Source organism: Lathamus discolor, chromosome 6, assembly GCF_037157495.1.
Source record: "Lathamus discolor isolate bLatDis1 chromosome 6, bLatDis1.hap1, whole genome shotgun sequence".
NCBI lineage: Eukaryota > Metazoa > Chordata > Aves > Psittaciformes > Psittacidae > Lathamus > Lathamus discolor.
In genome coordinates this window covers 47,767,021-47,794,098 of record NC_088889.1, presented here as the reverse complement: position 1 = coordinate 47,794,098, position 27,078 = coordinate 47,767,021, and the positions used below count along the sequence as shown (strand labels likewise).

At 38.8% G+C, this 27,078-nt stretch overlaps 1 long non-coding RNA gene across 4 annotated transcripts in view; it reads left to right on the top strand.

Moving 5' to 3' along the window:
* Nucleotides 1-27,078, top strand: part of LOC136017287 (uncharacterized) — a 272,445-nt gene that overhangs the window by 161,384 nt on the left and 83,983 nt on the right. For all 4 annotated transcript variants that reach the window (XR_010613885.1, XR_010613884.1, XR_010613882.1 and 1 more), the window contains one exon: nucleotides 25,730-25,863. This is a non-coding gene — a long non-coding RNA (uncharacterized LOC136017287). The remainder of the gene's footprint in view (nucleotides 1-25,729; nucleotides 25,864-27,078) is intronic.

Here is a 27,078-nt window from a genome sequence, read left to right as displayed (position 1 = left end):
TTGGAGCACATTCTCCTGGACAGCATGCTAAGGCACACGAAAAACAACAAGGTGCTTGGTGACAGCCGGCATGGCTTCATTAAGGGGAAGTCCTGCCTGACCAATTTGGTGGCCTTCTCTGATGGGGCTACAGAACTGATGGACAAGAGTAAAGCAGTTGATGTCATCTACTTGGACTTGTGCAAAGCGTTTGGCACTGTCCCACACGACATCCTTCTCTCTAAATTGGAGAGACATCAATTTGATGGATGGACCACTCAGTGGATAAAGAACTGGCTGGACGGTCACACACAAAGAGTTGTGGTCAATGGCTGGATGTCCAGCTGGAGACCAGTAACGAGTGGTGTCCCTCAGGGATCGGTGTTGGGACCGGTCTTGTTTAACATCTTCATCGCTGACATGGACAGTGGGATTGAGTGTGCCCTCAGCAAGTTTGCCGATGACACCAAGCTGTGTGGTCCGGTTGATATGCTGGAGGGAAGGGATGCCATCCAGAGGGACCTTGACACGCTTGTGAGGTGGGCTGATGCCAACCTCATGAAGTTTAACCATGACAAGTGCAAGGTCCTACACCTGGGTCGGAGCAATCCCAGGCACAGCTACAGGCTGGGCAGAGAAGAGATTCAGAGCGGCCCTGCAGAGAAGGACTTGGGGGTGCTGGTCGATGAGAAAATGACCATGAGCCGGCTTCAGTGTGTGCTCGCAGCCCAGAAAGCCAACCGTATCCTGGGCTGCATCAAAAGGAGCGTGACCAGCAGGGTGAAAGAGGTGATCCTGCCCCTCTACTCTGCTCTTGTGAGACCTCACCTGGAGTATTGTGTGCAGTTCTGGTGTCCTCAACATAAAAGGACATGGAACTGCTGGAACAAGTTCAGAGGAGGGCCACGAGGATGATCAGGGGACTGAAGCACCTCCCGTATGAAGACAGGCTGAGAAAGTTGGGGCTGTTCAGCCTGGAGAAGAGAAGGCTGCGTGGAGACCTCATAGCAGCCTTCCAGTATCTGAAGGGGGCCTATAGGGATGCTGGGGAGGGACTCTTCATCAGGGTCTGTAGTGACAGGACAAGGGGTAACGGGTTAAAACTTAGGGGAAGTTTAAATTGGATATAAGGAGGAAATTCTTTCCTGTTAGGGTGGTGAGGCACTGGAATCAGTTGCCCAGGGAGGTTGTGAGTGCTCCATCCCTGGCGGTATTCAAGGCCAGGCTGGATGAAGCCTTGTGTGGGATGGTTTAGTGTGAGGTGTCCCTGCCCATGGCAGGGGTGTTGGAACTATATGATCTTGAGGTCCTTTCCAACCCTAACTATTCTATGATTCTATGATTCTATGACAAGCACCAGAAGTTTACATTCTGATTCAGGATCTGCACATTCAGCAAGTGTTTACAATTTAAGTACTTGTTTACAATGTAAGTACTTGCTTGAATAGTAAGCTTTTAGTGCCTTGGATTCCTCCTTAATATATATTTTTCTTTTGGTTGTTTTTTTTTTTTTTTAAATCATTAGATTAGCATCTCTTGTAATAAATTCTAAGTCTAGCTTCATTTTCTGGTGCAGTATGAATGTGTTCACATTGATGTGATTTCCATCACATCAGTAGAAATCTCTTATCAAAGTTGTTCATCACTGGTGCAATTTCCTGTAAGGGAATCCTTGCTGTTGTGTAATGTAACAGTGCTTACACCCATTAGGAAAGAAATCTCAATTAAAATATCATATAAAATATACTAATGATGTGATGCACTCACTATGAAGCCATTATTTACAGTATTTTGGCTAACATCCTGATTTTCCTTACCTAATTTTGAAACCCAAAAGTTAAAAAAAAAAAAGTGCTGTAGAAAATCATACATAAACTTTATAAAGACATGGTGTAACATAAAAAGGTGTATTTATGATATCTACATGTATTACTATGTTCATTTTTCAATTGTATATTTTATACCTGGAAGCCACAGACATTCCAGGTAGAAGAGATTTATTGCTCAGAGTGTGAAGTATGTCTAAGAAGTATGGAAGAGGTTTAGCATATTTCTGGAAAATGTGTGTAACCTTAAGAAAATTATGATCATTTATAGCATTAACAGAGCAGTATTTTGTTTGGGTTTGTTTTAAATAATCATTAAAACTGAAGAAATCTCTTTAGAACATGTGAGCTTTAGTGTTAGTGTCAACTCATGGTCTGCTTGCTGATGTTTTTATCACATTTATAAACCATAATATTTTGTGGACAGTCCCCCAGCTTGAAGAACATTCTAGTTCTGGTCCCTGTGAAACATTTAATTTCAGGAGAGAAGAAATGGGGCTTCAGATGGGCAGAGAAGGGTGTAAAAGAAAGCAAGGTTAGACATCATGATAAATAATTGGATCAGCGGTGTTGGCAGCCATTCTGGCAAAGAAGCCTATCCATGCTTGTGTGTAAATGTGTGTGTGTTGGCATAATTCACCAGAACCATATATTCATCTGAACATTAATTTTCTTTATAGCCTGAAAACCACTAATATACTAAGTAGTAAGATTCTGATTCAATGGAGGTGCAGTTGTTTTAAAGCTGCATATGCTCACATGACTGTCCTCAAATTGTATTTTTCAGAAGATAGGGAGAATTTCATTACTTTATATGGGCCTCAGAGCATGAAGCCAAAACACTTTTACTTGGAACAAATCCAAAATTTTTAAGTATGTGGTGCTTTATGTCCCTATTCCATTTTTTTTCTGTATTTTTCTCCCCCCAGACCTAGCTATAGATCACAGGATAAGTGCTCTTCTCCTACGTACAGGGGGGCTGGAGGGGAGAGATATGCCAAGCTCTTCAGCTTGACAGGTTTCAGTAAATAAATAATTCTTTCTTTTCCATTTCAGAATCTGTATTGGTTCATCCTCTGGGATGGCTTTTCCTCCCACTCTGTATTGCTAAAAGCTGTATAGAAAGTTTCCCTTTCTTCAGTCCTCTCATCATTGCTTTCTTTCAACAGAATGACTCATCGTTGCTCTGGATTCTCTGTGCATGCTATCACGGTTCTGTGAACAAACTTGTTCTTGTGTTAGTCTGACATCATCTTTATTACATTTTTATTGTCACTGACATTAAACAGGATGGACCAAAGGAGACTACCTTTGTCTTGCCATTTCAGCAGCACTTAGACATTATACTTGCATACTTTCTACCGTATTTCTCCTTTTACACCATTCCTCTTCTGTGAAAACAATATAGTAAGTCAAGCACTTCATAGGTATAAGCTTTTTCAGCTAGCTTCTGCTAGGGTTTACATCCATTGCATATCAGCTCAGATGATCCTAGGGCACAGAGGCAACATGTTTGCACTTCTATTAACTTCTGTGAAAGAAAACATCTTGTCTAAGTAATATGATTCACAATTTAACATCTCTAGTCTAATAACGATGACTGTTTTACTTCTGTCATCCCTCAGCTCCATCATCCCTGCTGGTCTGGAGTTCCATGAGGTACTATATCATGTTCAGAAACCAGCAGCTACTCCAGTGTATTTTACTGTAAGACAAGGAACCCCACTCGTCTTTTAGCTTCATTGGCATTACACTGGGATGCAAAATGACTTTCACAAAACCCCTCAGTGTTTTTTTGCTGTGAACTTCCACCATGTAATGTGTTAGTCTTGTAATGGTCCTGTGCTTATATACTAGTCCTACATTGACTGTCATTCTGGAAGTTACAGCTCACTTCAAGCGGCTGACAGGAAAATTAATGAAAAACAGCAAGGTGAGCACATAAAAGAAATATAAACTCATAAAGAATCTAAAGAACAACTGGCTATGAAAGGTGTAGCAAAGTGGTAAAACTACCAGTTTGGGTGAATTGTAGAGAGTGGGTTTTATTATCTTTCCACTAAGCCCAAGCTCACACCATCACTACCTCCGTCACCCCTAGAGACCTCAGTGCTTTGTGAGGTAGTTTGACATGACATAAAAGAGGTGCTGAACTGTTATTAGCTGTACTCTCTTTATACATCTGATACATGTAACAAGGGGTTGCTTAGGAGGTGAGTGTCTGAACTTCATGGAAACTGCTCAGAGCCTTACCAAAGTTTTAGGCCTTTTTTTTTCTCTTAATATCTTTAAATTAATTCCATGAAAGATTGACAGTCACAGTCATACAGGGGTGTGAATGCACTTTGTTAAGGACATAGCTGCTATGTGAAAAGCAGCGGGTACGATAGATTGCTGTTCTTCACTGGGCAAGAATGGGAGGGATAACACAATATGTGCCCACAAAAGAGAAATAAAGCTACTGTTATGTGGGTACCTGGAGGAAAGACGTCCAGGCTGGTAAACCTTTGTCTTCAGTACAACTTCAGCAGTGCAGCCCTATAAAATCTAGGTCCTTTCTTGAAAGCCACAGCTTGCTCCAGCTGTGTGTTGACATTACTTTGGAAAACGGCTCTGACTATTCTGCTCTCAGTTTGTTTTTCTGGGTGGAGTGCTGTTCCCTCCTAACCCCTTTCCTCAGTCACATAGAAAGACACAAGTGTGGCCTAGGGGGACAAATATGTGTGTGCATGTGAGAATCACCAAGTTCTGGTCATGCACAAGCAAGTTCTGATCAGGCACAGGTCACTATTCTTGTTTGTCTATCTCAGTCTCTTGCAACTCTGTTCAATGTGCCACACTGAGAAGTCTGAAGTACAAGCAGAAATACATTTCTATTGTAACCTTATATGTACTGGCCAACTCAGCAAGGGATGATTCTGTAGACGGTTGTTGTATACAACAAATTGGAGCAATGTGCATTTCAGGAGAGCAGGTCCTGCACAACCCTGCACTGAGGTGGATTGTGCCTTTGATGTAGAGTGTCTTCTAGTGCTTCCTGTTTTGTGACTGGTTGCTTTGCTCCATATATGCATCTTATATACACCACTGTCCTGGGTTCAGCAGTAGCAGTCATTTTTCTCTTAGTAGCTGGTGCAGTGCTGTGGTTTTGACTTTCAGCCTGGGAACAGTACTGATAACGCCAATACTTTTAGTTGTTGCTAAGTAATGTTTACTCCAATCAAGGACTCAATCTCATGCTCTGCCAGGGAGGAGGGGAAGACGGGAGGAAGCAGAGACAGGACACCTGACCCAAACTAGCCAGAGGGGTATTCCATACCACAGCACGTCATGCCTAGTATATAAACTGGGGGCAGTTAGCCGGAAGGGTTAGAGCACTGCTGGGGTCGGGCTGGGTATTGGTCAGCGAATGGTGAGCAGTTGTATTCTCTTCCCTTGTTATTTCTCTTATCATTATTATTACGGGTGGTAGCAGCAGTGGTTTGTGTTATACCTTAGTTACTGGGCTGTTCTTATTTCAGCCTGTGGGAGTTACATTCTTTCGATTCCCCTCTGGGAGCAGGGTGAGGAAGGCAGGGAGTGAGCGAGCAGCTGAATGGTTCTGAGTTACCGGTTGGGCTTAAAGCTTAAACCATGACAACCACATGTTAAAACCACCACACATTAGCTTTGATAAGCTCTATGCACTAAAAATGACAATCTTCTATTTTTAAAAAAGTTTGATCTCAGTATTTTTCACTTTTTGACAGGAAACAAAAAAGGAAAAAAAGGAATTAGTCAGTCCATTGGGAATTTTGCTGGGTATCCCAAAGATCTGTGTACTTCATACTCTGTTATTTCTCCACAAAATGTATCAACAGCAATGAAATGGAAGGTTAAGAAGAACATGGAAGGAGCTTCGTGGCTCTAAAGGCCAAGTCTGTCTTGCATGTTTTCAGTCTGTATCCTGCTGGGTCATGCTAACTTTCTAGTTTGCAAGGAGGAAAAATACATTCATATGTTCATAACCATCCCTCTTAAATAACAATAAAGATAAACTGTTATTAAGAGCTTGTAAAGATATGAGAACTGGTTTCACAAAGTTGGATTTAATTATTTTTAGTGCACTGAAACCGTTCTCCTTCACTACCACAAGTGAGAAATTTCTGTCATATGTTCCACAAACTATTCAGTGTGACCAGGATTCAGCTGCTGCTGCTTGCCCTGGTCCAGGCCATTCTCATCAGTGCTCCTGCTGCAGGCTGATACTATTTCTGATACGGTTTCTTCTCAGAATCCTGTGTCAGTGTGGAAGAGGTTATAAGCAGTTTTCATAGAATCATAGAATAGTTAGGGTTGGAAAGGACCTCAAGATCATCTAGTTCCAACCTCCCTGCCATGGGCAGGGACACCTCACACCAAACCATCCCACACAAGGCTTCATCCCACCTGGCCTTGAACACTGCCAGGGATGGAGCATTCACAACCTCCCTGGGCAACCCATTCCAGTGCCTCACCACCCTAACAGGAAAGAATTTCCTCCTTATATCCAATCTAAACTTCCCCTGTTTAAGTTTTAACCCGTTACCCCTTGTCCTGTCACTACAGTCCCTGACGAAGAGTCCCTCCCCAGCATCCCTATAGGCCCCCTTCAGATACTGGAAGGCTGCTATGAGGTCTCCACGCAGCCTTCTCTTCTCCAGGCTGAACAGCCCCAACTTTCTCAGCCTATCTTCATACGGGAGGTGCTCCAGTCCCCTGATCATCCTCGTGGCCCTCCTCTGGACTTGTTCCAGCAGTTCCATGTCCTTTTCATGTTGAGGACACCAGAACTGCACACAGTGCTCCAGGTGAGGTCTCACGAGAGCAGGGTAGAGGGGCAGGATCACCTCATTCGACCTGCTGGCCACGCTCCTTTTGATGCAGCCCAGGATACGGTTGGCTTTCTGGGCTGCGAGCGCACACTGAAGCCGGCTCATGGTCATTTTCTCATCGACCAGCACCCCCAAGTCCTTCTCTGCAGGGCCGCTCTGAATCTCTTCTCTGCCCAGCCTGTAGCTGTGCCTGGGATTGCTCCGACCCAGGTGTAGGACCTTGCACTTGTCATGGTTAAACTTCATGAGGTTGGCATCAGCCCACCTCACAAGCGTGTCAAGGTCCCTCTGGATGGCATCCCTTCCCTCCAGCATATCAACCGGACCACACAGCTTGGTGTCATCGGCAAACTTGCTGAGGGCGCACTCAATCCCACTGTCCATGTCAGCGATGAAGATGTTAAACAAGACCGGTCCCAACACCGATCCCTGAGGGACACCACTCGTTACTGGTCTCCAGCCGGACATCGAGCCATTGACCACAACTCTTTGTGTGTGGCCGCCCAGCCAGTTCGTCATCCACCGAGTGGTCCATCCATCAGATTGATATCTCTCCAATTTAGAGAGAAGGATGTTGTGTGGGACAGTGTCGAACGCTTTGCACAAGTCCAGGTAGATGACATCAGCTGCTCTACCCCTGTCCATCAATTCTGTAGCCTCATCATAGAAGGCCACCAAATTGGTCAGGCAGGATTTCCCCTTAGTGAAGCCATGCTGGCTGTCACCAAGCACCTTGTTGTTTTTCATGTGCCTTAACATGCCATCCAGGAGACTCTGTTCCAAGATTTTGCCAGGCACAGAGGTGAGACTGACTGGTCTGTAATTCCCCAGGTAATCCATTTTCCCCTTCTTGAAAACGGGGGTTATATTTCCCTTTTACCAGTCATCGGGAACTTCATCTGACTGCTGTGATTTAACCTCCATGTAATTTAAGTGAAGGAATTCTAAAGCAAGAAGACTTTTTTTTGCTTATATGGTTCAAAGTTAGGACGAAGAGGACTGAGACCTCCCTCCACACGCACATGCATGCTTTTCTAATGCCCACTGTTGCTGTTACCCAGGAGCATGCTACACACCGCAGTAATCTGCTTTACAGTAAAACACAAGCTCATGATTAATACTGGAACAGACTGGAAAAGTTCTGACAAAACATTTTCTGGTAGAAATTTGCTGGTTCAGGCAGATTGAATTGTTTTGCTGGGACACTGGCGTTTTCCCCTGGTTCCCTTGAAGCCAGGCAGCCAGGCAACAGCTCTGGGATGGGGCTCCAGCAGCTGAAGGATGCAGCTCTGGTGCAGGTCTGCCAAGAGTAGCCTTCTAGGGCAATCCCTTTCCTACCCTGGCTGAAGAGAGCTCAGTACTCACAGGACCAATGCTTTGGGGAAGTCTAGCGGATGACCTGCTCCCACACTGAAGCTTTATTGCTTTCCACAGATAATTACGAAATGTTTGGCTTTTGTTCCAAACTGGAACAAACCCAGATTTCGAAATATCAAAATCCTGTGTGAAAGTCAATTAGCTCTCTCAGCAAAGCTGAAACTATGACCACATACTTCCCACGTGTAGCACCTGCATGAAGATGTCAGTGTGGAAGAACTGGCAATGCTAATGGGGTCGTCTTCAACATTTTGGGAGACCAACATCTTGAATATAGTGTGTTTCTTTGAGGTACAGTTCCTATAGAGCTCCCTGGTGCTCAAAAGAGTAAACAAGGATAACACTAGATACTAGATGACATTTAATATTTTAACTTGTAATTTTGTTGTGTTTAAGGTTCTAAGATACAGCTATGTTGCAAACATTAATAGTCTCAATGTCTTCAGAAAATAACATTCATGTGTAGAATGCAGAAAGAATTTTTTTACATTTTCAATACTTAAATTTCTAACAATAAATTATCTCCTTATAAGAAATGACTCATATGTATCTCGTGCCAAAAGGATTATTAATTTTCACTAATATATGTAATTTTTTTTGTTTTGCAATTTCATGATAAACTTCCATGTATCACCCACCAATGGCCAGTGTAAAATTAAATGCTAGTGAACAATTTAACTGACATTAATTCAATTCTTGTTTCTCAGCGTTCAGGTCAGGTCAGCTACATCATTTACACACCCTTTTGCTTTATCCTACAGATGGCTGTGTTATAACACAGAAAGCTCCTAATAATCTCTTTCCAAGCCCAGTGTTGAATGTAGGAGGGGGAGGCAAGCAGAAATACTGCAAGTCTCCTCAATGAAATAATGAACTTTACACCTTTTTAGTCTTATATGTGCAAATACATCTGAGCTAAAAAAATCTGCAATACAAAGTGTTGTAATTTTAAGAAATAGGACACATCTGATACCTTTTTAGTCACTCTGTGAAGCAGTGAGAGAACAGCTGCAGATATAGCAGTGATAGCCTTGGTTGATGGCATTTTGTGGTGAAGGAGGTGTCTGTACTGGGGCTGGTTTCAGACAAGCTTCTTTTCAGCAGATTACACATCAACTGATGCATCTGCAAATGCCCTAAATTGGTACATGGAGTCTTGTAACACATAAAGGAACATAAGTTTGAGAAATTTTTTCTTAAAATCACTCTATCAAAAGCAGGAGAAACCCCTTACAATTCAATTTATTAAAATCTAGTTTTGTGGAACAATTTATTAAAACCTGTAGGAGGAAGATCACTCTGCACTAAACACTTGTACCTCCTAGTTTCAGACATAGTCAGCTGAACTTCAGTTTTTAAATGAGGGTCTTTGTTCCTGAATATATCACAGTAGATCACAGCTCCTGAATATATTGCTACACTACTCCACACTACACTACTTTATATCACTACCTGAGTATATCACTACACTACAACTACTTCTCAGAGTAGTTCCTGTTCATCAACAGAACTTCTGTTTTGTTACTTAGTACAGGTACAGTTACTTAGTACAGTAATCTTTGCACAGGGTAATGAACCTGTGCTGCGTGTATGAAAGGACTTATGAGAGATTCTTACCCACAAAGCCCATGAGAACATGATAAAGCAAGCAAATATATTATCTTGTTATTTCAATAAAGCTGCTGTACAGTAACACTGAGATATATCAGTTTTCATAGCATTCTCTGGGTGTTTTGTTATCTGTAATTAAAACTTATGTACCTCAACAATGCTATGTTGCAACAGCAGCTCATGGATTTTTGTCCATTAACTTTTGGAGATAATCAGAAACCTTCTGTTTCCAGGAAACATTTTTTTCACACTAATAGTCTCTCTTCATGACCTGTCAATTTCTGTCCATTTCTACTTTATATTGAATGTATATGATACATTTGAAAGTAGGAGTGGGTGGAGGACTCCAAGTGAATACATTCTGTATCACTTCTGTTCAAAAGGCTTTTGTGGTATAGATTGTTGGGGTTTTTTTCTCTGAAGATATCTTTGGGCTGAAATGCATGTTCTCTTACTAGATTTCAAAACAGCAAATCAGGACATTGATACAGAATTTGTTTCTATGTATCTGAGAACTAGACTTAAACAGATGTTATGGTGATTAACCTCATTGCTTAATCAGTGGCCTTACGTATTGAGCCTAGAGAGCCGAATGAGAAGTTCATACAGCACATAACACTTCTGAAATATATGGAAATGTCTAATTCCAGCTAATAAGGAAGTTGGAATACTATATAATATTGTGTAGGAATATGAAGCTATATTTTGTTAGAGAAAGATCAGAATCCGGAATGCGACTTAACCTACTAAATTTTGATATGCTATTTGAACCCCACCCTCATGAGGTTACCCGTCGGAAAAAGTGAACTTTAGAGGAGGCATACTGAACACATATGTGCTTTGTTTTTCTAGGGCGAAAAACAGCAACATTGTTACAAGGTTATTTTCATGTTTCCTTCTTATATGACTAATAATTATTTTATTTTTTTTAATTATTGAATGGGGCTTTCATATTTCTCAAACTATTCAAGAACCTCCCACTCCCACAGTCCTTAGAGGTTTGCAGCCAGCCTTACTCAGAGGACATTCCAGACTTGTCACTGCACAGCTGTTCTTGGCAGCCAGCCCTCCATGCAAGGGCTTTGCCAAAGCATCATTTGGACCCCCCAACCACTCTGCTAAAACAATACTTAATAGTATGATATTTGCACAACTGCTAAATATGTTTTTTAGGGCCTTAGAATTAATTCTTTTACTTCAGTTATAAAATATGCTGTATCTTTGACATCAGTGGATTTATTCCTGCAGCCTACCGTGGGAGCTGCCATTGATATTTTATATTCCACGTGTAGGCTCGTAGGTCGTATAAGCATAATAGTCTGAGTTGATGATAAATAAGTTTCATTACATTTCTTTAGTTGTGTGCTTGCTTTTTGATCAGTGAGTTATCTACTTGGAATAGTCTTCACTTTCTAAATCTTCAATGTGCTTGCTTCAAGTATCAATGATTTAAAGAAATAAAATAATAAACCTTACCTGGAAGAGGTTTCTTTCCTTTTCTGTCCATAATGAATTTCATTCTTGTTCATTTCATGTGCCTGTTCCTGAAGTATTTGATTCCAGACAGCAAAAAGCAGAAAGGTGTGTATTTCTTTTGCTCTATTCCAGACTTCATAGAATCATAGCATCATTGAATGGTTTGGGTTGGAAGGGACCTTTGAAGATCATCTAGTCCAACCCCGCCACCCCCCCCCCCCCAACCCCCCCCCCCCCCGCCATGGCCAGGGACATCTTTTGCCAAGTAGGTTGCTCAAAGCCCCATCCAGCCTGGCCTTGAACACTTTTAAACTTGCAAACTCCTATGTATGTTTCTCCATCGTGGGTTTCATACATGTTCTGTATTATGGAAAAGTACATCCTTTTAAGGCCAAATTCAAGTTAACTTCTTAAGAAGAGAGCAATTTTTATTGTGTAAGGATTTTTTATCAGTACTAATTTAAAAAGCTGTTCTTAGAGATATCTTAGAAAACATTGGTTAGTGTGCAGATTGCTTTGATTAGGTAATTGTTTTTAATAGCAATTACTGGAATGCGTGTATGTCTCTGAAGCTGGAAACTAGAGTTCAAACTCTTCTCTGCTAGGAGGTTGCCCTGGACATTTTTCTCAATTACTGTGGTACCATCTAACTTCTTTATTTTATCTTTGTATACAGTTGCATACAGTAATTTTAATTTAATGAATTATGAAATGTAATCAGATTCTAAGTCTTATGAATTATCCGAACATAAGTATACTGTTTAATAGAATTTTTGTTTTCAGGCATGAGCCTCTTAAGGTTTGGCTTCCAGTAATATTCTGCCTTCTCATTTGGATCTTCCCTAATCAGCTTTTGAACTTCTCTGTTGTAGTAGTGAAATCAGAAAACTAGCATAAAGTGATTAATTTTGTTTCCTTTGCTCAAATTGGAAGGGCTATAAGCTTGTTCCCTAACTATCTCCAAATTGCCAGCTGTAGTGCCAATCCAAATGGAAAACCGTGATACGAAAAATGAAAAAACAATTACAAGACACACATTTCTCCAAAACAAAGTTTAGATCACTTGGTACAGGATGACTCAACCTTCTCTGCTAGAAAGTTTGTGACTTGCTCACTGGGGAATAAGAAAGCTCTCAGAATGTACCTTTATAGCACTCTCTTGTAATGTAGGGTATTTCTTTCCTTACGTAACTGGTCGTGTTTGTCACTCATAACTTCTTGACCTGTGATTAAAAATGCAATCATTACCTATTTATTGACTCAGCTAGAAAGGAATCCATGGGCCTTCTACTTAAGTGACATTTTACAGCTGTGCTGATGTCTTTGTTGTTCTGACTTCAAGTCCAAAATGCAACAGATGGTTACTAGGATTCCCGCTGTGACGATTTCTTTCTATTATTGTATCATTTGTGTCTACGACAACATTGACTGAAATGGCACTCTTAAGTTTCACAACACTGGGTAGTTATCTGAAGTATTGTAAACTATTTTTCACTCTGTATGGAAACAGACACTAGATAAGGTTGTTTTCTCTATATTTTCAATCTTAAGGGACTCCTTTAGACTTTCAGGCAATTGGTTTCTCTTTTATATGTTAAAAATACATAAAATTTAATCATCATTAACACATTAGTTCTCACAAGTTTTGTTAGGTAAAAAAATGGAGATATTTTACCGTATTATGGCTAGGCTGAGTTCCTAGGGACTGTTAGAGGAAACCTTTGTATTAGCAGAACCCTATTAGTTGCTTTACTAAACTATAGTTGCAGTTACAAACCAAGTTTTCATCTAATAGCTCAGCTGCTGACAGACAAGTAGTAATGAGAGGAATTAGTGATTTGTCAGTGATTTTGTACTTTATGGAAACAACAAAAAATTTATTAATAAAATCCACAGGGGGCTTGTGACTAACAGAAAGTTACCAGCTCGCAACTTTCCCATACAAGGCTTACTAGTTAAAAATAAATATATGTGAGCTGAAACACTGTGGCCTGCATTGAAATGCCTCATCAAATGGGCTGGGATAAAGTTCAAGCAAATAAAAGATGAGATTTAATCATTTTTGTGATTGATTAATGCAATTTTTTTTTTTCATAGAATCAACCAGGATGTAGTAGCAGAGGCATTTTCAAGAGAACGTATTAATATTTTTGCACACAGCACTGGGATACCAAATCTGAAATAAAAAAAATGTGTACAGTTATGCTCCTCCCTGTTTGAAGAAACCTGGGGGACCAGAACAAAATTACGCAGTTTATCAAATCTAGAGAAACAAAAGTAAAGATGTACAGTTGTTTTCTTGAAGCTAAGCCAGAATAAGCATCAGTAATGAAGGAAAAGACACACAATATGAAGAATAAAGCATGAGTTTAGACTGGAAGTGTGAAAGTTTCTGACTCTCAAAGTGAGTTTCTGAAACAAACAATGAGAACATGAGAATGAATGTGAAACAGTTGGCTGCAGCTCAGTTATATAGATTTGCTGAGCTTTTTAGCTTTGCATTTCTGTAATATGAAGAGAAAGCAAGGAAGAGGTTAAAGATGAAAATTTAAAGGAATGTGCTTCAGAATTTTTCTAAACAGGCATGCTTTATTTCTTAGGAATGAGGAGTATCATGGAAAAACTTTATGTAAATACGCAGTTAAACACTAAGCTGCTCCGTCCCTGGAAAGCTGGAAAAATGACAGAATTCAGATAGCTATTACGAGCAGGCAAAGTTTATTAATCTACATTTATACCTTTTCTCTCAAAGCATCTTTAAAGTACCTTTAAACCTCACCAAACTAATAGATTATGTGCAGACCTAAATATCCACTCTTGTGTTTAGGAAAGGTTCTGATCAAAATACTGGCATCTGTTCCCACATAGGCAGCAACCACTCTGAATCTATGCAGTCTATAAACATCAAAGAGCCGTTTATCTACTCTTGTCTTCTTTATTAGACTTACTACAATCCTGCAATCTTCTTTTATTGAGATGGAATATGCAGAATTAATCACAATATTTGTGAAGCTGTACCATTACTTTAGGCCATAGAGTTGTATATTTTTCCATATTTGCACCTAATTCCTCATAAAGTCTGACACCTTATTTGTTTTTTTGTCAGCAGCCGAACGTGAGCAGAGCTTTTCACTGACCGTGCAGTTAAAGCTTTGAATACAACCACACAAACTTTCAGGGCAGTGGTTTTCATTGCAATTTTACTTTTTCCTTTTCATTGCTTATTTGCAAATGAGACAAAATCAGTTCCTGTTTGTCTCAGTATTCAGATATCCCACAAAAACTGAGAGGATCCCAGCCTGGAGCAATGTTGCCTGTCTATCTTTGTAAAATGCTCAGTACAAAGTTTAATCCCTCACACTTCCTGTGTGCTCTAAATTCCAATTTATTTGTAACTGTTTGCCATTTGAGGCTTTTGACAAAAACTTTTAAAAATGGCAGCTGATTGTTGCCTCATAGTGAGATATGATATATACTATTTATTTATTTATCCATGTGTTTACCTGTATTGCAGTAGTCCCTCTGAACATGGCTCAGATGCTAGCCAGTGTATGGAAGTAGAAAACGAGGACTCAAACACCTCAGAAGATAAGAGGTGGGAAAAGAGAAGGCTGTCGAAGAGAGAGATTGCTGGAGAACTGAAAGGAATCCATCATCCAGTATCAGGACAATGGCTTTTGGCATATATACCAGTACCTAACCTGATCCATGGCAGAGGATGTGGGGGGAAAGTGCTCCTGCAAAAGCAATGCCATAAACTAAGAAGGGAAGAAAGAAAGAATAAACTATGGAGAACATATGGATAACTAAAATTTTATTAGTCACAGATCAAGCAGTTAAGATGCAGTCAGAAAAGGGATGGTGAGAAACGGGTAGGTGTAAAGTGAGGAAAAGTGATAAGAGAGAGATGGAAGTAGGAACAGGAATGGTAGAGAAAGGAAGATTTGGAAGGAAAAGAGTGAGGAAAAACAATGAAAGGGGAAGATTGCAGAAGAATGGTATGGAAAAGAGATCTGTTTTTTTTTGCTGCTGGGAGAAGACAAGGTGATTAAGATAAAAGGCAAGAAACCATCAAGCTTAAATAATACAAAGCATAGGGAAGAGAGCATAAGAAAAGGCGAAAATGGGGTCAGTATGGGAATGAAGGCAGACAAGGTCTGTAAAAGATTGTCCAAGTGTCAATTATGTTAAGTGTCAAAGGAATATGAGCATACTATGGACGTTTTAAAAACTGGGTAGCACAGTGAAGGTGCTCCTGTGCAGACCTGCTACGTAGCTGTTTTGTCAAGCATAATATTCTTGTCCATGACTGAATCATATTTTTCCTGGGATGTTTTCTTGAGAATCTAGGTGTTGACAACATATTTACTGAACTTCTCACAAAAAATCATCACATAAATATTTGACTCTGATTGTGATTTCAGCAAGTTTATTTCCAAGAGTTTGATTTATAGATAAAATTCCATGTACCGAGTCTCCAAGGAAAACAAGAAAGACTGAGAATATAAGAGAGACAAAGTTACTGGGGTTTGGTGTAACATATTATTTTCACCTACTCTTTTTTTTGGTTTTAGATATATATCACAGAAGGTCTCTGAAGCTGGACAATATCCTTTCAGATGTAATAATTTGCATTTCAATATTAACTCCTTTTGACCTCTGACAAATTCCTTGCTGCAGTTTGTAGATATAAAGTCATGCAAAGCAATGCAAAATCTGAATATCACTGAGTTAAAAAAAATAATATAAGACTATTCGAGCCAATAGAAATATAGAGCACCAATTATAGTCTGATTTAAGCAATTGCATAATGCTAAGACTTTGTTTATATCAGTGGAGTAAATTCCTGATTTACAAGGGAGACCTGAATCAATTGAAACATTTCTAACTTTTTCCAAAGTCATATTTTTAGAGAATGAACTGTTGGCCATAAAGAGGCATGCAAGCAAATGAACAGGTTCCACCTTCCATAATTTCAAAGCTAAGCTGCTCTCTGCTTGACAGCTGAGCTGAATTTACTTGCCACAGAGCTTGATGAAAATAAGTGAAAAATCTATTAACTCTTTTGCTTTCTGCTTATTTTAAAGTTGTGTTGTTGAAACATTTTGAAACCATATGCCTGAAAAAGGCATCCTTGTAACTTGAAATCAGGTCCAATTCTAACAGTAGCTGAAAGAAATGTAATTTCAAGAGTGTGAACTGGTGCAGCTGAGATTATGGGCTGGCACTGTATATATCCTCTCTAGTGCATGAAAACCAGCAAATGTTTCTCTGGCTAAGGACATAGCCCCCAGTATGTCAAGTCCTCATCCTGGCTTTGCTCTTGTTTGTACATTTTGCATTCTTTTTATGCATTGCCATAGAGCATGTATGAGGACCCTATTCTTTCTTGAGGACTGAAGAAACCCTTCAAACACTGTTACCAGGTTATACTTTTTCCTACTTCTTCATGGCATCTGATTTTAATATCCCCCAAAATTATGTGTTAACTTATAAGAAGTAAAGGCTGATCAGCTGTAGGTTTCTCATCCTTGCCACAAAGGAAGCAGCCAGGTAATATGGGAGGTCAGAAGCTTTTACTCTTTTCCTATATCCTAAAAGAAAAACAAGGTCAGGGAAATGACACCGGACTGTACAATATTTGGGAAGTGAGCTCTGCACAACTTAAATTGAATATGCTAATGTACAAGCTTGGTAAAGGAATCCCAACTGTGTATATAAAATGTTTCCCTGATGAATAGTCAACAGCTCTGCTTTCTGTTTAAATTCCTCCCTCTACACTCATGCACCTAGAAAAGATTCACTTTTCTCATTACGAGATTTACTGGAACAGGAACATATTTACTGTGAAGGATATCTTCCTGAAGCATGCACTGACGTTGTTGTGTCAGGTGGGGAAGACATCATTAGTGTGTGTCATAGCCTCCTAAGGTTAGCTGAAAAGGTCAGGATGCACTAAAGAAGCATAATGTTTTGTTTTTGCAGAACACACTACCTGCTTAGCATGATAAATTACACCAAGTTTGAATATCAGATGTGCGCAAATGGCAACACTTGATCATTTAGGCCTAGCTCTTCAACCACAAACATCTGACACATTTGGCCTGGAAATGTCCATAAATGCTATTCCTGCCTTGACAAACCCTGAGGACCACTGCTGTCTAACAGAAAAAATGAGTACAGCACGGCCTTGACTGTGACCTAACTGCAGCACCCTGACAGGTCTCATTTTACCAACCTATTTTTAAAAATGAGCAGCATGAAGAAACTGTTTTCAGCTTCTATTGCTGGCCTGTATTTAAGATTCTCTTTTCTCCTTACTAACCAAACAAAGGAGATGATTTTTTTTAACAAAAGTATCTAAATATATCCATTAATTGATGAACATGCTCACTTTGTTGCTTGCAAGACAATAGACGACTGATCATCAAATAAACACTAAAGTAAATAGAGGGTTTAACTAGGAATTGTTTTTGTGGGAAGCTGTAGTTGTGGTTGTGGCATAAAACAAATTCTTTGAATACATACAAAACATTAATCATTGGCATCTAAAGAGGAAAAAATGTTAGTGATGTTTATTGAAGGCATCGTTAAATGCCACAGCTTATTATAAAACATGAAAGAAAACAAGTTTCAACAAACCACATTAAAAGGGAGGGAATCTTTTTTTCACATTACAAACTTTTGGAAGAGCTCAGTTTCTGCTTTTTGGAGCAAGTATTTCCTATTCCATGTTTAACCTTCCTGTTAAAAGGAAGGTACCAGGACAAAGGTACTGAAAAAAATAAATTAGATAGGCAGCACTAAAAAAGTACATCATTCCATGACAAAACATAGGAGAAAGAGAGGTAAACTTGGAGTCAGAGGACATGCCACCTCAGTGTAGCCTGCAGTACAGTCACTAACAATAGCAGATCTTTTTTGTTGTGCATAGTTTCTCATAAATTTACAGAATACAAAATAACATAGACTAAACTAAAAGCATCTTTATTTTTTTTTTATTGTCACATAATGTCAAATTTGAGAAATGTTGCTTCTGAGCTAAGGTGAACAGAGTACAGCATGTGTTTCAGTCCTTCAGTATGAAGTAAATACTATAATGAATAGGACCAGCAACTATTCCAGATATACTCAGAATAGCAGACCAAATGTTTTAAATATATGTATCTTTTTTTAGTCCTCAAAAGTAGCATTCTAATACTCACTATTCCAGTATCATAGTATCCTTCACTGAACAATAAAGCTGCTGCATGTTATGTAAATGTTATTTAATATTGAAACCAGATGGATGTATGTAGATTTTTTTTATTAGATACTGTTTACTATACATTTATAGCAAGATCACCTGCATTTCCAAGAAAGAAAGGACAAATGTGTGGAAAACTCAAGACAAAACTTTCTTGGCTTCCCTTTATCCTTGCAATTCTATCCATATATTTTAGGTTTCAAGCAGGTAGAAGAAAAACGTTTGACTGAACTTCAGCTCTGGGCAAGTCTGGCAATTTCTGGAGTAAGATCTCATATAAAAGCAGATGTTTTATATCTTTTTATTATTTTCTTTTTGGTGGTACCCAACCAACAGTTAAGGCAGTAGCCATTTTATAGATCTGTGTTCCAGACCTTTTTGGTTTTGTCTTTTACTACATGAGGAGAAGCAGCCAAATCTATAAAAGGCCTATAACAAGCTACTATTCCATGCCACTGTCTAAGATCATCTGGATTTCTCCCATTATTAGTGTATCTCAAACATTCTTAAACAATGAAAAAGGTTACTGTGCTACCCAAAGTCAGCATAGATGATTTTAATTCTGTCAGCTGGCATAAAAATAATCTATACTGTAGAATGGAAAGCTATTTTTATGCAGCTTAGGAATCCGTTGTTTTGCTGAAGCAGTCACATCTTACTCTTCATCTAGTACAGAGGGAGGCTGATGTTATGTGCTTTGTCTGCTGTTTTGATTTTTAACAAACAGTGAGAGCTTCTATATTTTTACTGTTGACTTGGATACTACTCCTGGACACAAGCTAAGTTGGTTTTTTTTTTACTCACTATATTGTAGCTCAGAAGCAACATGACAGCAGTAGCAATTTCTCTGTTGTTCTACTCTTCGTTTGTATTATAGCAGTTCAGTAATTCTCTTGTATTCTCTGGATCCCTTAACTATGTGGAAAATAATTCAACCTTTAGTACTCTACAGAACTGGTCTGACATGAAAGTGGTCTTTAGGCCTGATTTAAATGATGCCTTTCTGATGCTGTATGATGGGCAAGCTCTGAGCAGTACAATAGACTAGATGAACTTCAGAGATCCTTTTGAACTTACAGTTCTGTGTTTCTATATTCATCTCACAGTTGCATGCTTGAGTATGTATGGTATGTGTTGCCGTAACTTTAAGAAACCCATGCTCTGGAACTACTTTCCAATCTATAACATTTTCCAGTTTTATTGTTCCGGTAATGACACTTGTTTTCTGTCTCAATTATAGTAAGAATATAAGTAATACTAAAGTTACACCTCTAAAGTTGCTGGACTGTTATTTTCTCTTTGTTATATTGTCAGTACAACAGAGCCAGCAAACTGGGGGGATGAAAGCTGGATAGACGTAGTAAAAGCAGCCCAACAAAGCCTCTGGCATCTTGTGCAATCATGCAGTTAGGATATGAGTGGATACAACAGTTTTATTTCTTTTCCTTTGGCCTGTTCATCATTGTGTATATCATAAAACAGATAACATTCCTTACCAGCATACAGAATTGATACCCAACCTGCATTGATCAATAGCCAGGAACAGCTGGTTGAGAATAAGGGTCTGAGAAGATTCAGATACTCGATACATGTGCATGTCATGCAGACACACACAAAAAAAGCAAAAGACAGCTCTTTCTCTTTCCAAATTATAAGGAGATGATTATATTTGCAAAAGCAGCCTATGGTAAATATAAGACCTTGCAACTTGCTTTCACAAGAAAATGCAAAATGAAGCAGCAATTCTCATGCCTCTTTCACTTTATTCAATAAAGAGAATATGTCTAGTGAGATCTTTGCAATATTCTTTCCACATTTATTAAGAGATAACAGAGATAGTGATGACACAATTTATTGCTCTGATACTTTTGCTTCCTGCAGAGTTAGCATGTTCCCTTAGAGTTACCATGCAGTTCCTGCAAAACAGCATGTGGTATTTTATCTTTTCAAATCATTACCTTACATTCTTTTTCCTACTTCAAAATTGAAGCCTATTAAAAGAAAATTCATGAAAAGTGTTTAATCAGTATTTATAGTGTTATTTGGTAGAACATGATGACAGATAGATAACACCCAAAGTTAAAGATTCATTATCTTTTTTCACTGTCAAACCGTATTCATGTTCTAAATGGATCATGACTCGGTCTCAGAAGCAAATTTCTGGTGCTTCCTCACTATTGGCTGTCCAGCATCATGCACCTATATGAATCACTCATGATCTTGATTTTTAAGTGGGGCTTTTTTGTTTGTTTGTTTTAACACAAGACAGTAAAAAAAAAGTCTTTAAACTTATCGCTTCTTATAATTCTGATCTGCCATTCCCCACAATAATTCATCATTGTAACTCTTGTTAGATTCCAAAATATTGAAATTATTTCCTAATAGATATCAGATAGAGTGGGCCTAAAAGACATTACTTTGTATGCAAGATACAAACGATAAAAATAGATATACAAAAGCTGATCTCTGTTTAAAGGACTTAATATCCCTGCAAACAAGTTGTCTACCCACATAACTAAGAAGCACATCTCTGTTTTGAAGAGACCCTAATTTCTTTGTTAAAGAAACAACACGCAATTGCTGCTGTGTGCTTTTAGCCAATAGCTTCCTGCTGAATAAATGCTGAGGGCATTCCTGACATTCCCAAAGGAAGGCTCCTGGCAGAACAAGCTGTGGTGATGCTGTCTGTCCCAGTTATGTACTCAGGGCTGAGCTATACCCGTGCAGAGGTTGCCGGGAATCTGTGCAAGCTGGAATTACCAGCCATAGATGGAGAACACCTGTACATGAACACGGTGTTCATATCCCCTGAGCATGGACCGGGACTGGAATGTACCGAGGTCTCACGTTAGAGATTCCCAATGATGTAATTGCATACATCCAGTGCCTAAATTTGGTAGCTACATCATCAAGGCAAAGTGGACGTTTTTTTTCCTTCTTTATTGCTTTGTTTTGTTTTCATTAAAATGTAAATTATTTAAATAAGATGGAATTTATTCCAAAACTTTCAGAATCTTATTAGGTTTTCTAAGCTGTTGGCAGAAATATCTGCAATACAGTTTATTTTTCTCAGCAAACTAATAAAATAATAATTCATTTTATTTAGCAACTTGAATCTTCTTCCAAATGCTTTATCTTTACAAACCTGACTTTAAAAATGAAATCAGAAAAATAAAATAAGCCCCAACTTTACCTCATCATCTGTCTTGTCTGTGGAAAACTACTGCTTTCACTAAATTCCTGAATAGTCATAAAGGTACATTTATGACTTCTCTCATCCTAGAAAAACTGCATATTTCCACTCAGAGGTTCATTGGTTAATTTTTCTCAGGAGGCAGAAATATCAAATGTGCATGAAAAGCTCTTTATCAACAAAGCATTTTTGGCAGCCAGTTATAAATGTGTTGTCACCCTTTTCTTTAACAGTAGTGGTTAGCCATTTCTTTCATTCCTTCCCAACAGCTGTGGCTACTCACAAAGTGCAGTTATGTTGCTCTGAATACAGAAGGAATCAAATAACAAAATCCATCCTCTCTGCCCCTCTCTACCCAATTTGCTACCTCAGCCACCATGTTGTTTTCAGTGCTGTTTCATTTGTGCATGAGACTTAGCTTGTTATTTATGCTCTTTTCCTACCCTGTATTGCTGGTGTTTGTGATAGAGGTCACTGCCATTTCCTCTTTCTGCTTCCAAGGATTTGACTGTTTCTCAGTGTCTTCAATAACAACTAGTATTTTCATTCAATCCAGTGTGTGTGTATATATATATACACACACACATATACATATGTATGTATATTGACACTTCTTGTCTACACTGAGATCCCTGGGACCTTGAATTACGTTGCATATGTAGAACAGCCAACACCAATTCGAAGGACCCTAAGTATGGACTAACACTGAGGATTACTAGAAAGGTTTGCAGCTTCAGGTGATCCTGGGAAAAATGTCAAGCAGAGAAAATAAAGTATTCCAGGATGGACAAAACCTTCTTGAATTGGAATATGTGCTAAAAATACTAATTTCTGTCAAATGTGTGTTCTGGCACTATTTGTTTCAAGCCATCATTTATATGCAGAAGCACTCAGTTGCATTTACATGTTAGCTAAAGGAGAATCAGGGGGTTTAGATGGCACACAAAACTTTTGTAATATACCTATAAAAACGTACCATTAATATGACCCATTTCCTTCTCCTTAAATGTTATGCATGGCCCGTAAAGACAGTTTATTGGTTTTGATGAGAAACACAACAGAAACATAGTGAAAAGGTATATTTAAAAGGTGCTATGCCAATTAAATACAAGTTTCACACTGAAAGTGCCCAGAAATAATTCAAATACCTTTGATGACATTTGGCTTTGTAACATGGAACTTTTTGTTCCAGCACAAAGTATTTATGAACTGTAAATTAAATTAAAAATATAAAACAGCTAAAATACACAATGGTGTAAGAATAGATTAATGTCCTATTCAAGAAATCCCAATTTGTTGGCTTTTCCTTCACTTGCCCACAGCCCTGAATTCTGAGGCAGAGATTGTCTTCTTACTATATGTTTGGTTAGTGCTACATAGTGGGTCCATGGGCAAAGATCGGGAGTCCCTAGGAATGTCAGCAGTACAAACAACTCATATTTTAACTAAATAGGGAGAAGGTGGGCAAATAACATGATACTTGCTTTTGTTATATTTATATTCTTTCTGAGCAAAAAGTACCTATGTTCAAATGTCATCCATCAAAAATAGGTATACAAAACATATACCGAGATGTTACCAAAGAATGGCCCTTTCACTGAAGTACTCACTTGTCTGAGCTGTGACAATGTGTACATGTAAGATAGAGAGAGTGAAGACAGGATGAAAATAAAACCCTCGGATTAACACGGTAATCATAGCATATCCTTTGCTTATTTTTAGTCTGTATGTATTTGTCCTAAATGGAGATGAACAAGTCCAACCAGGGATTAAATAAAACCCAGCAGAACATCCAGTGATTGCTTCTGAACTACATAGTGTTCTAAAAATTTGAGCTTCCTTATTGAAAAGTGCTAGGAATGATTCCAGATCAGCTAACATCCTGGTTGCTACATTTTCTAACTAAGAATGTTAGTTTGCTCTGTCAATGTTCTCTGAAGTCAGAAACTTTAACTTGTTATTTAAGCATTTCAAAGTACTGTCAGTTAAATAAAATTTCATCAAAATGTCCTCTTTCATCAAGTTCAGGCTTTCTTATGAGATTGCGAGTTATTAGAGTTTCAACAAAAATCAGGTTTTTGCGATAATTTTGGCATGAGGAAAAAGGTCATTAGTGCTGCTGCCTCTCATTCCATTGTGTCCAGTATAACTGCTATATTGTTTATAATCTATTACCATGTCCTGCATGTTTCTACAACATTGTTTAGCTAACATATGTTTTTCCTGTACATATTTTCTGCTTCAGCCAGAGGAGTTCCTTTGAGTCTCTAACACTTTTTGACTTATCTATACCCTCCTGACACCATTGCTTGATGGGCATTCCAGTGGATATTCCACAGCTACAGTGTCAAAGAGAAGGCACAGTCTTACATTAGTGTTTGTGTTTCAACAAACTTTCATCAGCAAGGCTTTTTAGGTCAATGTATTCAAGATCACTTCTGAGAGGAAAGAAATCAGCATAAAATTATATATAGGGCATAAAGAATTGCAAGTGAAAAGAAACTCTCTCAAGTGGGCATTTAACAGGCATCAGTAAGAGGCAAAGGATCCACACCATCTTCCAGTCTGGAATACAGAATCACATTGATCAAATCCATTTCCAAGGGAAAATAAAAGATGAAGTTTATTGTTAGACTGAGAAAGAAGCTTTCAGCATGTTCTTCAGGAATAAAACCCCAAATCTGCCATCTTTCACACATATTTTGTGAATAAGAAGTAAAAAAAAAACAAAACACAAAGGTAACAGCAATATGAGGGTTCCCCCCTCAAACACACAATAAAAAGTAAAATAGATGACAAAGCACTGGTAGAACAGAGGACATTCCCTGTAGGCAGTGGACTGTAGCTTCCAAGCAGGATTTCAGCTGCTGGCTTCCAAGCAGGATGCTGAGACTATATGAATTTAGACTGTACGGCTAACCTAGTCAGGATGAAAGCGGAAATTCACTTTGTAAGATAGAGCCTCAGAAAAGGAAGGAGAGTTAAAATATAACAGTTCTTAGAGAAAAACACCAACTAAAAAATTCTTAGTCCAGCTGAACACATACAAACATATAACTAGCATCCTAAATGCAATGGCAAAATAAAGTAGTTCAGATTTGCCAGACTAGAAGGAGGGATAAGAGTCAAAGTCTTTCTCCTATTTGCATGACAAACAAGAGAGTGCACAAGTAGCATCAATATTTGTAAGAACTTGTGAGTATTTTGACTACAATAGTGAAAAGTCATGAACTTCTCAAACAGGTCAAGGACAATGCCTTCCTAATGAAAAGTAGTGTGGGGCAAGACACAATCAAGAGCATATCTAAGAAATGTGGCTGATGTGATTCTGATCCTGACTGGAAAATGCTGGGGTGTGACTGAAGATCAAAACCAGCCTGTGCCACAACCTTCTGGGCTGAGAGACAACTGACAAAAAGCCCAGATCTCTTCAAGAAGGAACTAGTATTATTTCTTCAGAGAGCTCAGAAGCCCACCCTCTTTCTTACTGTATGTTTTTAAACTCGAAATGATGCCTCTCCACTTCAACAAGATCATTCCAGAAGTATCCAGTTGCAAATGCTGAGGGCAGTGCAAGAAAAGCCCTTTGGCTAGAGATGAGAAAGTGAAAATAATAAAAAAAATCTTCCTTGTTCACATTTGTTAATATTTTCATTAATAAAAAGCAGCAGCACAATTTGCTTGTACTTATGATGCCATACTGAGATTTGTGAGGAATAATAAAACTGCAACAACCTACAAAATTTTTCTTAATCCTACAAGTTCCTTAAATTTTACTCCACCTGCTTTTCCCTTCAAAATTCCTATTCGAAATATATCTGCTATATTATTCAGCTGGAAAAAAAGTGGTCTTTCATTAATTAGGTGACCAGCTGTACAACAGAAAAGTTGACTACTGAGCCACCAGGACAAACAGCAGATCAGACATGCTCCCAGGTAATTACCCAGGGAAATACTGAAAAATGTAAAAACCATGTGAAGAAGTCAAGATCAGCTTGTAAGTGATTTGCTAAACAGCAGGGAAGAGCAATCCACTGTAAACACTGATGTCTTTCTTTTGACATCAGCACCCCTCTGCTGAGCTCTACCATGTGTTCAGGACCTTGTGAGAGGAGTCAGAAAGAAGGAAATCTTGGTAAGCTTTTAATACAGTTTCTTTTGTTTACAGCATACACTATATGAGGAAGAAAGCAAAAGACCTGCTGCTTGTAATGATCCCTTTGCAGAGGGGCCCAAAAGAGACAATTATGGTTGGAATTCCCTCGTGTTGAGCTTGTCCGTACAGTCAGTGAAGGAGCCTGGGTGAGTTCATTGAAACTGTGATGGCTGGTGATGTAAAGTATGCAAAAATGACAGTCTCAAAAGCTGTAATTTTTTTCACTGAAATATATTGTTTAAAGAATTCCAATATGGCTCTTATGGCAATGGAAGTGCAGCTATATAAAGCTGCAATGTTTGAATAGTTTTCTTCCGCTCTTATTTTCTTGTGGACTAAAAAGGTGACTAAATAGCAGAGAGAATCAATGACCAGCAGGGAAGCAGTTAACACCATAAACATAATACTTCATCTCTATTTTTGGCCACTAAACTGGGTCGATAAACTGGGCATGCAAAAGCCGTTACTGTGGTTTTCGTGTATGTCTTTTTCTATAGCAACTCTGTCAAAGCATTACTGAAGACAAGCAATGAGTTTATAGGTCAAGGCACTCTAGCAATCTGAAAACTTAAAACAGTCCTGGAAGAAGATGACACGAGACATTTTAAATTAATGAAATGTTTTACTACCATATTTATCCAATTTAGTTCTGTTATTCTATATCCTCCATAAAAGCAATTTGCCCACAGTTCAATATGATGTTACTGCTGCAGAACATGGGCAGATTGCCTTGAGCAGTGGATGGCTTTCTCCCCATCCCCCATTGAATTCTATAGGAAAGCTGACAATAAGTAACATGCTGATGGGAAGATCTTGCAGAGCGTACTGAGGGGTGAATAATGAAAAGTTCCTGCAGGAGGCACTTTCCAATAATGAAATCCATAGAGCGGAAATCCTCTTCAGTGATGAGAAGAAACTTCAAAGATACCTCCCCTTAAAGAGTGTGAATAATTTCACAGAATCTGATCCACAGATGCAGCTAATACTTGCTATCAGTACTGAAGATGACAAAAAACCCCACAAAAAAACCAACCAAACCTTACACACCTGATGCTGCTTCTTTTTCTTAAGCTACCATTTTTAATTTTTATCTCTATCCATCTGCAGGAATTCAGTGCTGTGCTTTTTTCAGACTCATCTGTGGCTGCGTACAGATTTGTCACGAAACATGGCTCCATGTCATTAGGCATCTGTTCAGGCTGCAGTGTCTGCACTGCCTGAGCCATTTTAACATGAGTTTAAAAGCTCATAATTATTATTCCATACTAATACTAGTTATTTTTACAGAGTAAGGTGAAAATACTCATGTCAGATGTGAGCTATTTTCCTAGAAGGATTCTGGAAAAAAAAAAAAATAAGAT